This window comes from Myxine glutinosa, chromosome 8 (genome assembly GCF_964187855.1).
Source record: "Myxine glutinosa chromosome 8, kmMyxGlut1.1, whole genome shotgun sequence".
In the NCBI taxonomy this organism is placed as follows: domain Eukaryota; kingdom Metazoa; phylum Chordata; class Myxini; order Myxiniformes; family Myxinidae; genus Myxine; species Myxine glutinosa.
In genome coordinates, this window is record NC_136268.1 from 53,096,967 (window position 1) to 53,111,024 (window position 14,058).

Genomic DNA, 14,058 nt, shown 5'->3' on the forward strand with positions numbered 1-14,058 from the left:
AGTCAAAAAGCAAACCGGTATAATTTGAAGACAGAAAGCAAACCAGTATAATTTGAAGTCAAAAAGCAAACGGGTATAATTTGAAGACAAAAAGCAAACCAGTATAATTTGAAGACAGAAAGCAAACCGGTATAATTTGAAGACAGAAAGCAAATCAGTATAATTTGAAGACAGAAAGCAAACCAGTATAATTTGAAGACAAAAAGCAAAGCAGTATAATTTGAAGACAGAAAGCAAACCGGTGTAATTTGAAGACAGAAAGCAAACCAGTATAATTTGAAGACAGAAAGCAAACCGGTATAATTTGAAGACAGAAAGCAAACCCGTATAATTTGAAGTCAAAAAGAAAATCAGTATAATTTGAAGACAAAAAGCAAACCGGTATAATTTGAAGACAGAAAGCAAACAGTATAATTTGAAGACAAAAAGCAAACCAGTATAATTTGAAGACAAAAAGCAAACCATTATAATTTGAAGACAGAAAGCAAACCATTATAATTTGAAGACAAAAAGCAAACCAGTATAATTTGAAGACAGAAAGCAAACCGGTGTAATTTGAAGACAGAAAGCAAACCAGTATAATTTGAAGACAGAAAGTAAACCGGTATAATTTGAAGACAGAAAGCAAACCAGTATAATTTGAAGACAGAAAGCAAACAGTATAATTTGAAGACAAAAAGCAAACCAGTATAATTTGAAGACAGAAAGCAAACTGGTGTAATTTGAAGACAGAAAGCAAACCGGTGTAATTTGAAGACAGAAAGCAAACCGGTATAATTTGAAGACAAAAAGCAAATCAGTATAATTTGAAGACAGAAAGCAAACCGGTATAATTTGAAGACAGAAACAAAGCAGTATAATTTGAAGACAAAAAGCAAACCGGTATAATTTGAAGACAGAAAGCAAACCGGTATAATTTGAAGACAGAAAGTCAGCCGGTATAATGTGAAGACAGAAACCAAAACGGTATAATTTGAAGACAGAAAGTCAGCCGGTATAATGTGAAGACAAAAAGCAAACCGGTATAATTTGAAGTCAAAAAGAAAACCAGTATAATTTGAAGACAGAAAGCAAAACGGTATAATTTGAAGTCAAAAAGAAAACAGTATAATTTGAAGACAGAAAGCAAAACAGTATAATTTGAAGACAAAAAGCAAACCAGTATAATTTGAAGACAGAAAGCAAACCGGTGTAATTTGAAGACAAAAGGCAAACAGTATAATTTGAAGACAGAAAGCAAAACAGTATAATTTGAAGACAGAAAGCAAACAGTATAATTTGAAGACAAAAGGCAAACAGTATAATTTGAAGACAAAAAGCAAACCAGTATAATTTGAAGACAGAAAGCAAACCGGTGTAATTTGAAGACAAAAGGCAAACAGTATAATTTGAAGACAAAAAGCAAACCGGTATAATTTGAAGACAGAAAGCAAACCGGTATAATTTGAAGACAGAAAGCAAACAGTATAATTTGAAGACAGAAAGCAAAACAGTATAATTTGAAGACAGAAAGCAAACCAGTATAATTTGAAGACAAAAGGCAAACAGTATAATTTGAAGACAAAAGGCAAACAGTATAATTTGAAGACAGAAAGTCAGCCGGTATAATTTGAAGACAGAAAGCAAAACAGTATAATTTGAAGTCAAAAAGCAAACCGGTATAATTTGAAGACAGAAAGCAAACCAGTATAATTTGAAGTCAAAAAGCAAACCGGTATAATTTGAAGTCAAAAAGCAAACCGGTATAATTTGAAGACAGAAAGCAAACCAGTATAATTTGAAGTCAAAAAGCAAACCGGTATAATTTGAAGTCAAAAAGCAAACCGGTATAATGTGAAGACAGAAAGCAAAACAGTATAATTTGAAGTCAAAAAGCAAACCGGTATAATTTGAAGACAGAAAGCAAACCAGTATAATTTGAAGTCAAAAAGCAAACCGGTATAATGTGAAGACAGAAAGCAAAACAGTATAATTTGAAGTCAAAAAGCAAACCGGTATAATTTGAAGACAGAAAGCAAACCAGTATAATTTGAAGTCAAAAAGCAAACCGGTATAATGTGAAGACAGAAAGCAAAACAGTATAATTTGAAGTCAAAAAGCAAACCGGTATAATTTGAAGACAGAAAGCAAACCAGTATAATTTGAAGTCAAAAAGCAAACCGGTATAATTTGAAGTCAAAAAGCAAACCGGTATAATGTGAAGACAGAAAGCAAAACAGTATAATTTGAAGTCAAAAAGCAAACCGGTATAATTTGAAGACAGAAAGCAAACCAGTATAATTTGAAGTCAAAAAGCAAACCGGTATAATGTGAAGACAGAAAGCAAAACAGTATAATTTGAAGTCAAAAAGCAAACCGGTATAATTTGAAGACAGAAAGCAAACCAGTATAATTTGAAGTCAAAAAGCAAACCGGTATAATGTGAAGACAGAAAGCAAAACAGTATAATTTGAAGTCAAAAAGCAAACCGGTATAATTTGAAGACAGAAAGCAAACCAGTATAATTTGAAGTCAAAAAGCAAACCGGTATAATTTGAAGTCAAAAAGCAAACCGGTATAATGTGAAGACAGAAAGCAAACCGGTATAATTTGAAGTCAAAAAGCAAACTGGTATAATGTGAAGACAGAAAGCAAACCGGTATAATGTGAAGACAGAAAGCAAAACGGTATAATTTGAAGTCAAAAAGCAAACCGGTATAATTTGAAGACAGAAAGCAAACCAGTATAATTTGAAGTCAAAAAGCAAACCGGTATAATGTGAAGACAGAAAGCAAAACAGTATAATTTGAAGTCAAAAAGCAAACCGGTATAATTTGAAGACAGAAAGCAAACCAGTATAATTTGAAGTCAAAAAGCAAACCGGTATAATGTGAAGACAGAAAGCAAAACAGTATAATTTGAAGTCAAAAAGCAAACCGGTATAATTTGAAGACAGAAAGCAAACCAGTATAATTTGAAGTCAAAAAGCAAACCGGTATAATTTGAAGTCAAAAAGCAAACCGGTATAATGTGAAGACAGAAAGCAAAACAGTATAATTTGAAGTCAAAAAGCAAACCGGTATAACTTGAAGACAGAAAGCAAACCAGTATAATTTGAAGTCAAAAAGCAAACCGGTATAATGTGAAGACAGAAAGCAAAACAGTATAATTTGAAGTCAAAAAGCAAACCGGTATAATTTGAAGACAGAAAGCAAACCAGTATAATTTGAAGTCAAAAAGCAAACCGGTATAATGTGAAGACAGAAAGCAAAACAGTATAATTTGAAGTCAAAAAGCAAACCGGTATAATTTGAAGACAGAAAGCAAACCAGTATAATTTGAAGTCAAAAAGCAAACCGGTATAATTTGAAGTCAAAAAGCAAACCGGTATAATGTGAAGACAGAAACCAAACCGGTATAATTTGAAGACAGAAAGTCAGCCGGTATAATGTGAACACAGAAAGCAAACAGTATAATTTGAAGACAAAAAGCAAACCAGTATAATTTGAAGACAGAAAGCAAACCGGTATAATGTGAAGACAGAAAGCAAACCGGTATAATTTGAAGTCAAAAAGCAAACTGGTATAATGTGAAGACAGAAAGCAAACCGGTATAATTTGAAGTCAAAAAGCAAACCGGTATAATGTGAAGACAGAAAGCAAACCGGTATAATTTGAAGTCAAAAAGCAAACCGGTATAATGTGAAGACAGAAAGCAAACAGGTATAATTTGAAGTCAAAAAGCAAACCGGTATAATGTGAAGACAGAAAGCAAACCGGTATAATTTGAAGTCAAAAAGCAAACCGGTATAATTTGAAGACAGAAAGCAAACAGTATAATTTGAAGTCAAAAAGCAAACCGGTATAATGTGAACACAGAAAGCAAACCGGTATAATTTGAAGTCAAAAAGCAAACCGGTATAATGTGAAGACAGAAAGCAAACCGGTATAATTTGAAGTCAAAAAGCAAACCGGTATAATGTGAAGACAGAAAGCAAACCGGTATAATTTGAAGTCAAAAAGCAAACCGGTATAATGTGAAGACAGAAAGCAAACCGGTATAATTTGAAGTCAAAAAGCAAACCGGTATAATGTGAACACAGAAAGCAAACAGTATAATTTGAAGACAAAAAGCAAAGCAGTATAATTTGAAGACAGAAAGCAAACAGTATAATTTGAAGACAGAAAGCAAACCGGTATAATTTGAAGACAGAAAGCAAACCAGTATAATTTGAAGACAGAAAGCAAACAGTATAATTTGAAGACAGAAAGCAAACCGGTATAATTTGAAGACAGAAAGCAAACCAGTATAATTTGAAGACAGAAAGCAAACCAGTATAATTTGAAGACAGAAAGCAAACCGGTATAATTTGAAGACAGAAAGCAAACCGGTATAATTTGAAGTCAGAAAGCAAACCGGTATAATTTGAAGACAGAAAGCAAACCAGTATAATTTGAAGACAAAAAGCAAACCATTATAATTTGAAGACAGAAAGCAAACCGGTGTAATTTGAAGACAGAAAGCAATCAGTATAATTTGAAGACAGAAAGCAATCAGTATAATTTGAAGACAGAAAGCAAACCGGTATAATTTGAAGACAGAAAGCAAACCAGTATAATTTGAAGACAAAAAGCAAACCATTATAATTTGAAGACAGAAAGCAAACCAGTATAATTTGAAGACTAAAAGCAAACCGGTGTAATTTGAAGACAGAAAGCAAACCAGTATAATTTGAAGACAGAAAGCAATCAGTATAATTTGAAGACAGAAAGCAAACCGGTATAATTTGAAGACAGAAAGCAAACCAGTATAATTTGAAGACAGAAAGCAAACCGGTATAATTTGAAGACAGAAAGCAAACCAGTATAATTTGAAGACAGAAAGCAAACCGGTATAATTTGAAGACAGAAAGCAAACCGGTATAATTTGAAGACAGAAAGCAAACCGGTATAATTTGAAGACAGAAAGCAAACCAGTATAATTTGAAGACAGAAAGCAATCAGTATAATTTGAAGACAGAAAGCAAACCGGTATAATTTGAAGACAGAAAGCAAACCAGTATAATTTGAAGACAGAAAGCAATCAGTATAATTTGAAGACAGAAAGCAAACCGGTATAATTTGAAGACAGAAAGCAAAACCATTATAATTTGAAGACAGAAAGCAAACCAGTATAATTTGAAGACAAAAAGCAAACCGGTGTAATTTGAAGACAGAAAGTAAACCAGTATAATTTGAAGACAGAAAGCAATCAGTATAATTTGAAGACAGAAAGCAATCAGTATAATTTGAAGACAGAAAGCAAACCGGTATAATTTGAAGACAGAAAGCAAACCAGTATAATTTGAAGACAAAAAGCAAACCATTATAATTTGAAGACAGAAAGCAAACCAGTATAATTTGAAGACAAAAAGCAAACCGGTGTAATTTGAAGACAGAAAGCAAACCAGTATAATTTGAAGACAGAAAGCAATCAGTATAATTTGAAGACAGAAAGCAAACCGGTATAATTTGAAGACAGAAAGCAAACAGTATAATTTGAAGACAGAAAGCAAACAGTATAATTTGAAGACAGAAAGCAAAACAGTATAATTTGAAGACAGAAAGCAAACCGGTATAATTTGAAGACAAAAAGCAAATCAGTATAATTTGAAGACAGAAAGTCACCCGGTATAATGTGAAGACAGAAAGCAAACCGGTATAATTTGAAGACAGAAAGCAAACCAGTATAATTTGAAGACAAAAAGCAAACCGCTGCAATTTGAAGACAGAAAGCAAACCAGTATAATTTGAAGACAGAAAGCAAACCGGTATAATTTGAAGACAGAAAGCAAACCGGTATAATTTGAAGACAGAAAGCAAACCAGTATAATTTGAAGACAGAAAGCAAACAGTATAATTTGAAGACAGAAAGCAAACCGGTATAATTTGAAGACAGAAAGCAAACCGGTATAATTTGAAGACAAAAAGCAAAGCAGTATAATTTGAAGACAGAAAGCAAACAGTATAATTTGAAGACAGAAAGCAAACCGGTATAATTTGAAGACAGAAAGCAAACCAGTATAATTTGAAGACAGAAAGCAAACAGTATAATTTGAAGACAGAAAGCAAACCAGTATAATTTGAAGACAGAAAGCAAACAGTATAATTTGAAGACAGAAAGCAAACCGGTATAATTTGAAGACAGAAAGCAAACCGGTATAATTTGAAGTCAGAAAGCAAACCGGTATAATTTGAAGACAAAAAGCAAACCATTATAATTTGAAGACAGAAAGCAAACCGGTATAATTTGAAGACAGAAAGCAAACCGGTATAATTTGAAGTCAGAAAGCAAACCGGTATAATTTGAAGACAAAAAGCAAACCATTATAATTTGAAGACAGAAAGCAAACCAGTATAATTTGAAGACAAAAAGCAAACCGGTGTAATTTGAAGACAGAAAGCAAACCAGTATAATTTGAAGACAGAAAGCAATCAGTATAATTTGAAGACAGAAAGCAAACCGGTATAATTTGAAGACAGAAAGCAAACCAGTATAATTTGAAGACAAAAAGCAAACCATTATAATTTGAAGACAGAAAGCAAACCAGTATAATTTGAAGACAAAAAGCAAACCGGTGTAATTTGAAGACAGAAAGCAAACCAGTATAATTTGAAGACAGAAAGCAATCAGTATAATTTGAAGACAGAAAGCAAACCGGTATAATTTGAAGACAGAAAGCAAACAGTATAATTTGAAGACAGAAAGCAAACAGTATAATTTGAAGACAGAAAGCAAACAGTATAATTTGAAGACAGAAAGCAAACCAGTATAATTTGAAGACAGAAAGCAAAACAGTATAATTTGAAGACAGAAAGCAAACCGGTATAATTTGAAGACAAAAAGCAAACCGGTGTAATTTGAAGACAGAAAGCAAACCAGTATAATTTGAAGACAGAAAGCAATCAGTATAATTTGAAGACAGAAAGCAAACCGGTATAATTTGAAGACAGAAAGCAAACAGTATAATTTGAAGACAGAAAGCAAACAGTATAATTTGAAGACAGAAAGCAAACAGTATAATTTGAAGACAGAAAGCAAACCAGTATAATTTGAAGACAGAAAGCAAAACAGTATAATTTGAAGACAGAAAGCAAACCGGTATAATTTGAAGACAAAAAGCAAACCAGTATAATTTGAAGACAAAAAGCAAACCGGTGTAATTTGAAGACAGAAAGCAAACCAGTATAATTTGAAGACAGAAAGCAATCAGTATAATTTGAAGACAGAAAGCAAACCGGTATAATTTGAAGACAGAAAGCAAACAGTATAATTTGAAGACAGAAAGCAAACAGTATAATTTGAAGACAGAAAGCAAACAGTATAATTTGAAGACAGAAAGCAAACCAGTATAATTTGAAGACAGAAAGCAAAACAGTATAATTTGAAGACAGAAAGCAAACCGGTATAATTTGAAGACAAAAAGCAAATCAGTATAATTTGAAGACAGAAAGCAAACAGTATAATTTGAAGACAGAAAGCAAACAGTATAATTTGAAGACAGAAAGCAAACCAGTATAATTTGAAGACAGAAAGCAAAACAGTATAATTTGAAGACAGAAAGCAAACCGGTATAATGTGAAGTCAGAAAGCAAACCAGTATAATTTGAAGACAAAAAGCAAAGCAGTATAATTTGAAGACAGAAAGCAAGCCGGTATAATTTGAAGACAGAAAGCAAACCAGTATAATTTGAAGACAAAAAGCAAAGCAGTATAATTTGAAGACAGAAAGCAAAGCAGTATAATTTGAAGACAAAAAGCAAAGCAGTATAATTTGAAGACAGAAAGCAAACCAGTATAATTTGAAGACAAAAAGCAAACCAGTATAATTTGAAGACAAAAAGCAAAGCAGTATAATTTGAAGACAAAAAGCAAAGCAGTATAATTTGAAGACAGAAAGCAAACCGGTATAATTTGAAGACAGAAAGCAAACCGGTATAATTTGAAGACAGAAAGCAAACCAGTATAATTTGAAGACAAAAAGCAAACCAGTATAATTTGAAGACAGAAAGCAAACCGCTGCAATTTGAAGACAGAAAGCAAACCAGTATAATTTGAAGACAGAAAGCAAACCGGTATAATTTGAAGACAGAAAGCAAACCAGTATAATTTGAAGACAAAAAGCAAACCATTATAATTTGAAGACAGAAAGCAAACCAGTATAATTTGAAGACAAAAAGCAAACCGGTGTAATTTGAAGACAGAAAGCAAACCAGTATAATTTGAAGACAGAAAGCAATCAGTATAATTTGAAGACAGAAAGCAAACCGGTATAATTTGAAGACAGAAAGCAAACAGTATAATTTGAAGACAGAAAGCAAACAGTATAATTTGAAGACAGAAAGCAAACAGTATAATTTGAAGACAGAAAGCAAACCAGTATAATTTGAAGACAGAAAGCAAAACAGTATAATTTGAAGACAGAAAGCAAACCGGTATAATTTGAAGACAAAAAGCAAATCAGTATAATTTGAAGACAGAAAGTCACCCGGTATAATGTGAAGTCAGAAAGCAAACCGGTATAATTTGAAGACAAAAAGCAAATCAGTATAATTTGAAGACAGAAAGTCACCCGGTATAATGTGAAGACAGAAAGCAAACCGGTATAATTTGAAGTCAGAAAGCAAACCAGTATAATTTGAAGACAGAAAGCAAACCAGTATAATTTGAAGACAAAAAGCAAACCGCTGCAATTTGAAGACAGAAAGCAAACCAGTATAATTTGAAGACAGAAAGCAAACCGGTATAATTTGAAGACAGAAAGCAAACCGGTATAATTTGAAGACAGAAAGCAAACCAGTATAATTTGAAGACAGAAAGCAAACAGTATAATTTGAAGACAGAAAGCAAACCGGTATAATTTGAAGACAGAAAGCAAACCGGTATAATTTGAAGACAAAAAGCAAAGCAGTATAATTTGAAGACAGAAAGCAAACAGTATAATTTGAAGACAGAAAGCAAACCGGTATAATTTGAAGACAGAAAGCAAACCAGTATAATTTGAAGACAGAAAGCAAACAGTATAATTTGAAGACAGAAAGCAAACCAGTATAATTTGAAGACAGAAAGCAAACAGTATAATTTGAAGACAGAAAGCAAACCGGTATAATTTGAAGACAGAAAGCAAACCGGTATAATTTGAAGTCAGAAAGCAAACCGGTATAATTTGAAGACAGAAAGCAAACCAGTATAATTTGAAGACAAAAAGCAAACCGGTGTAATTTGAAGACAGAAAGCAAACCAGTATAATTTGAAGACAGAAAGCAATCAGTATAATTTGAAGACAGAAAGCAAACCGGTATAATTTGAAGACAGAAAGCAAACCAGTATAATTTGAAGACAAAAAGCAAACCATTATAATTTGAAGACAGAAAGCAAACAGTATAATTTGAAGACAAAAAGCAAACCGGTGTAATTTGAAGACAGAAAGCAAACCAGTATAATTTGAAGACAGAAAGCAATCAGTATAATTTGAAGACAGAAAGCAAACCGGTATAATTTGAAGACAGAAAGCAAACAGTATAATTTGAAGACAGAAAGCAAACAGTATAATTTGAAGACAGAAAGCAAACAGTATAATTTGAAGACAGAAAGCAAACCAGTATAATTTGAAGACAGAAAGCAAAACAGTATAATTTGAAGACAGAAAGCAAACCGGTATAATTTGAAGACAAAAAGCAAATCAGTATAATTTGAAGACAGAAAGTCACCCGGTATAATGTGAAGACAGAAAGCAAACCGGTATAATGTGAAGACAGAAAGCAAACCGGTATAATTTGAAGTCAGAAAGCAAACCAGTATAATTTGAAGACAGAAAGCAAACCGGTATAATTTGAAGACAAAAAGCAAATCAGTATAATTTGAAGACAGAAAGTCACCCGGTATAATGTGAAGACAGAAAGCAAACCGGTATAATTTGAAGTCAGAAAGCAAACCAGTATAATTTGAAGACAGAAAGCAAACCAGTATAATTTGAAGACAAAAAGCAAACCGCTGCAATTTGAAGACAGAAAGCAAACCAGTATAATTTGAAGACAGAAAGCAAACCGGTATAATTTGAAGACAGAAAGCAAACCGGTATAATTTGAAGACAGAAAGCAAACCAGTATAATTTGAAGACAGAAAGCAAACCGGTATAATTTGAAGACAGAAAGCAAACCGGTATAATTTGAAGTCAGAAAGCAAACCAGTATAATTTGAAGACAGAAAGCAAACAGTATAATTTGAAGACAGAAAGCAAACCGGTATAATTTGAAGACAGAAAGCAAACCGGTATAATTTGAAGACAGAAAGCAAACCAGTATAATTTGAAGACAAAAAGCAAACCAGTATAATTTGAAGACAGAAAGCAAACCGCTGCAATTTGAAGACAGAAAGCAATGCAGTATAATTTGAAGACAAAAAGCGAAGCAGTATAATTTGAAGACAGAAAGCAAACCAGTATAATTTGAAGACAAAAAGCAAAGCAGTATAATTTGAAGACAGAAAGCAAGCCGGTATAATTTGAAGACAGAAAGCAAACCAGTATAATTTGAAGACAAAAAGCAAAGCAGTATAATTTGAAGACAGAAAGCAAGCCGGTATAATTTGAAGACAGAAAGCAAACCGGTATAATTTGAAGACAGAAAGCAAACCGGTATAATTTGAAGACAGAAAGCAAACCAGTATAATTTGAAGACAAAAAGCAAACCAGTATAATTTGAAGACAGAAAGCAAACCGCTACAATTTGAAGACAGAAAGCAAACCAGTATAATTTGAAGACAGAAAGCAAACCGGTATAATTTGAAGACAAAAAGCAAACCAGTATAATTTGAAGACAGAAAGCAAACCGGTATAATTTGAAGACAGAAAGCAAACCAGTATAATTTGAAGACAGAAAGCAAACCGCTGCAATTTGAAGACAAAAAGCAAACCAGTATAATTTGAAGACAGAAAGCAAACCGGTATAATTTGAAGACAGAAAGCAAACCAGTATAATTTGAAGACAGAAAGCAAACAGTATAATTTGAAGACAGAAAGCAAACCGGTATAATTTGAAGTCAGAAAGCAAACCAGTATAATTTGAAGACAGAAAGCAAACCGGTATAATTTGAAGTCAGAAAGCAAACCAGTATAATTTGAAGACAGAAAGCAAACCGGTATAATTTGAAGACAGAAAGCAAACAGTATAATTTGAAGACAGAAAGCAAACCGGTATAATTTGAAGTCAGAAAGCAAAACAGTATAATTTGAAGACAGAAAGCAAACAGTATAATTTGAAGACAGAAAGCAAACCGGTATAATTTGAAGACAGAAAGCAAACAGTATAATTTGAAGACAGAAAGCAAACAGTATAATTTGAAGACAGAAAGCAAACCGGTATAATTTGAAGACAGAAAGCAAACCGGTATAATTTGAAGACAGAAAGCAAACCAGTATAATTTGAAGACAAAAAGCAAACCAGTATAATTTGAAGACAGAAAGCAAACCGCTGCAATTTGAAGACAGAAAGCAAACCAGTATAATTTGAAGACAGAAAGCAAACCGGTATAATTTGAAGACAGAAAGCAAACCGGTATAATTTGAAGACAGAAAGCAAACCAGTATAATTTGAAGACAAAAAGCAAACCAGTATAATTTGAAGACAGAAAGCAAACCGCTGCAATTTGAAGACAGAAAGCAAACCAGTATAATTTGAAGACAGAAAGCAAACCGGTATAATTTGAAGACAGAAAGCAAACCGGTATAATTTGAAGACAGAAAGCAAACAGTATAATTTGAAGACAGAAAGCAAACCGGTATAATTTGAAGACAGAAAGCAAACCGGTATAATTTGAAGACAAAAAGCAAAGCAGTATAATTTGAAGACAGAAAGCAAACAGTATAATTTGAAGACAGAAAGCAAACCGGTATAATTTGAAGACAGAAAGCAAACCAGTATAATTTGAAGACAGAAAGCAAACAGTATAATTTGAAGACAGAAAGCAAACCAGTATAATTTGAAGACAGAAAGCAAACAGTATAATTTGAAGACAGAAAGCAAACCGGTATAATGTGAAGACAGAAACCAAAACGGTATAATTTGAAGTCAAACAGAAAATCAGTATAATTTGAAGACAAAAAGCAAACCGGTATAATTTGAAGACAGAAAGCAAACAGTATAATTTGAAGACAAAAAGCAAACCAGTATAATTTGAAGACAGAAAGCAAACAGTATAATTTGAAGACAAAAAGCAAACCAGTATAATTTGAAGACAGAAAGCAAACCGGTGTAATTTGAAGACAGAAAGCAAACCGGTGTAATTTGAAGACAGAAAGCAAACCGGTATAATTTGAAGACAAAAAGCAAATCAGTATAATTTGAAGACAGAAAGCAAACCGGTATAATTTGAAGACAGAAACAAAGCAGTATAATTTGAAGACAAAAAGCAAACCGGTATAATTTGAAGACAGAAAGCAAACCGGTATAATTTGAAGACAGAAAGTCAGCCGGTATAATGTGAAGACAGAAACCAAAACGGTATAATTTGAAGACAGAAAGTCAGCCGGTATAATGTGAAGACAAAAAGCAAACCGGTATAATTTGAAGTCAAAAAGAAAACCAGTATAATTTGAAGACAGAAAGCAAACCGGTGTAATTTGAAGACAAAAGGCAAACAGTATAATTTGAAGACAGAAAGCAAAACAGTATAATTTGAAGACAGAAAGCAAACAGTATAATTTGAAGACAAAAGGCAAACAGTATAATTTGAAGACAAAAAGCAAACCAGTATAATTTGAAGACAGAAAGCAAACCGGTGTAATTTGAAGACAAAAGGCAAACAGTATAATTTGAAGACAAAAAGCAAACCGGTATAATTTGAAGACAGAAAGCAAACCGGTATAATTTGAAGACAGAAAGCAAACAGTATAATTTGAAGACAGAAAGCAAAACAGTATAATTTGAAGACAGAAAGCAAACCAGTATAATTTGAAGACAAAAGGCAAACAGTATAATTTGAAGACAAAAGGCAAACAGTATAATTTGAAGACAGAAAGTCAGCCGGTATAATTTGAAGACAGAAAGCAAAACAGTATAATTTGAAGTCAAAAAGCAAACCGGTATAATTTGAAGACAGAAAGCAAACCAGTATAATTTGAAGTCAAAAAGCAAACCGGTATAATTTGAAGTCAAAAAGCAAACCGGTATAATTTGAAGACAGAAAGCAAACCAGTATAATTTGAAGTCAAAAAGCAAACCGGTATAATTTGAAGTCAAAAAGCAAACCGGTATAATGTGAAGACAGAAAGCAAAACAGTATAATTTGAAGTCAAAAAGCAAACCGGTATAATTTGAAGACAGAAAGCAAACCAGTATAATTTGAAGTCAAAAAGCAAACCGGTATAATGTGAAGACAGAAAGCAAAACAGTATAATTTGAAGTCAAAAAGCAAACCGGTATAATTTGAAGACAGAAAGCAAACCAGTATAATTTGAAGTCAAAAAGCAAACCGGTATAATGTGAAGACAGAAAGCAAAACAGTATAATTTGAAGTCAAAAAGCAAACCGGTATAATTTGAAGACAGAAAGCAAACCAGTATAATTTGAAGTCAAAAAGCAAACCGGTATAATTTGAAGTCAAAAAGCAAACCGGTATAATGTGAAGACAGAAAGCAAAACAGTATAATTTGAAGTCAAAAAGCAAACCGGTATAATTTGAAGACAGAAAGCAAACCAGTATAATTTGAAGTCAAAAAGCAAACCGGTATAATGTGAAGACAGAAAGCAAAACAGTATAATTTGAAGTCAAAAAGCAAACCGGTATAATTTGAAGACAGAAAGCAAACCAGTATAATTTGAAGTCAAAAAGCAAACCGGTATAATGTGAAGACAGAAAGCAAAACAGTATAATTTGAAGTCAAAAAGCAAACCGGTATAATTTGAAGACAGAAAGCAAACCAGTATAATTTGAAGTCAAAAAGCAAACCGGTATAATTTGAAGTCAAAAAGCAAACCGGTATAATGTGAAGACAGAAAGCAAACCGGTATAATTTGAAGTCAAAAAGCAAACTGGTATAAT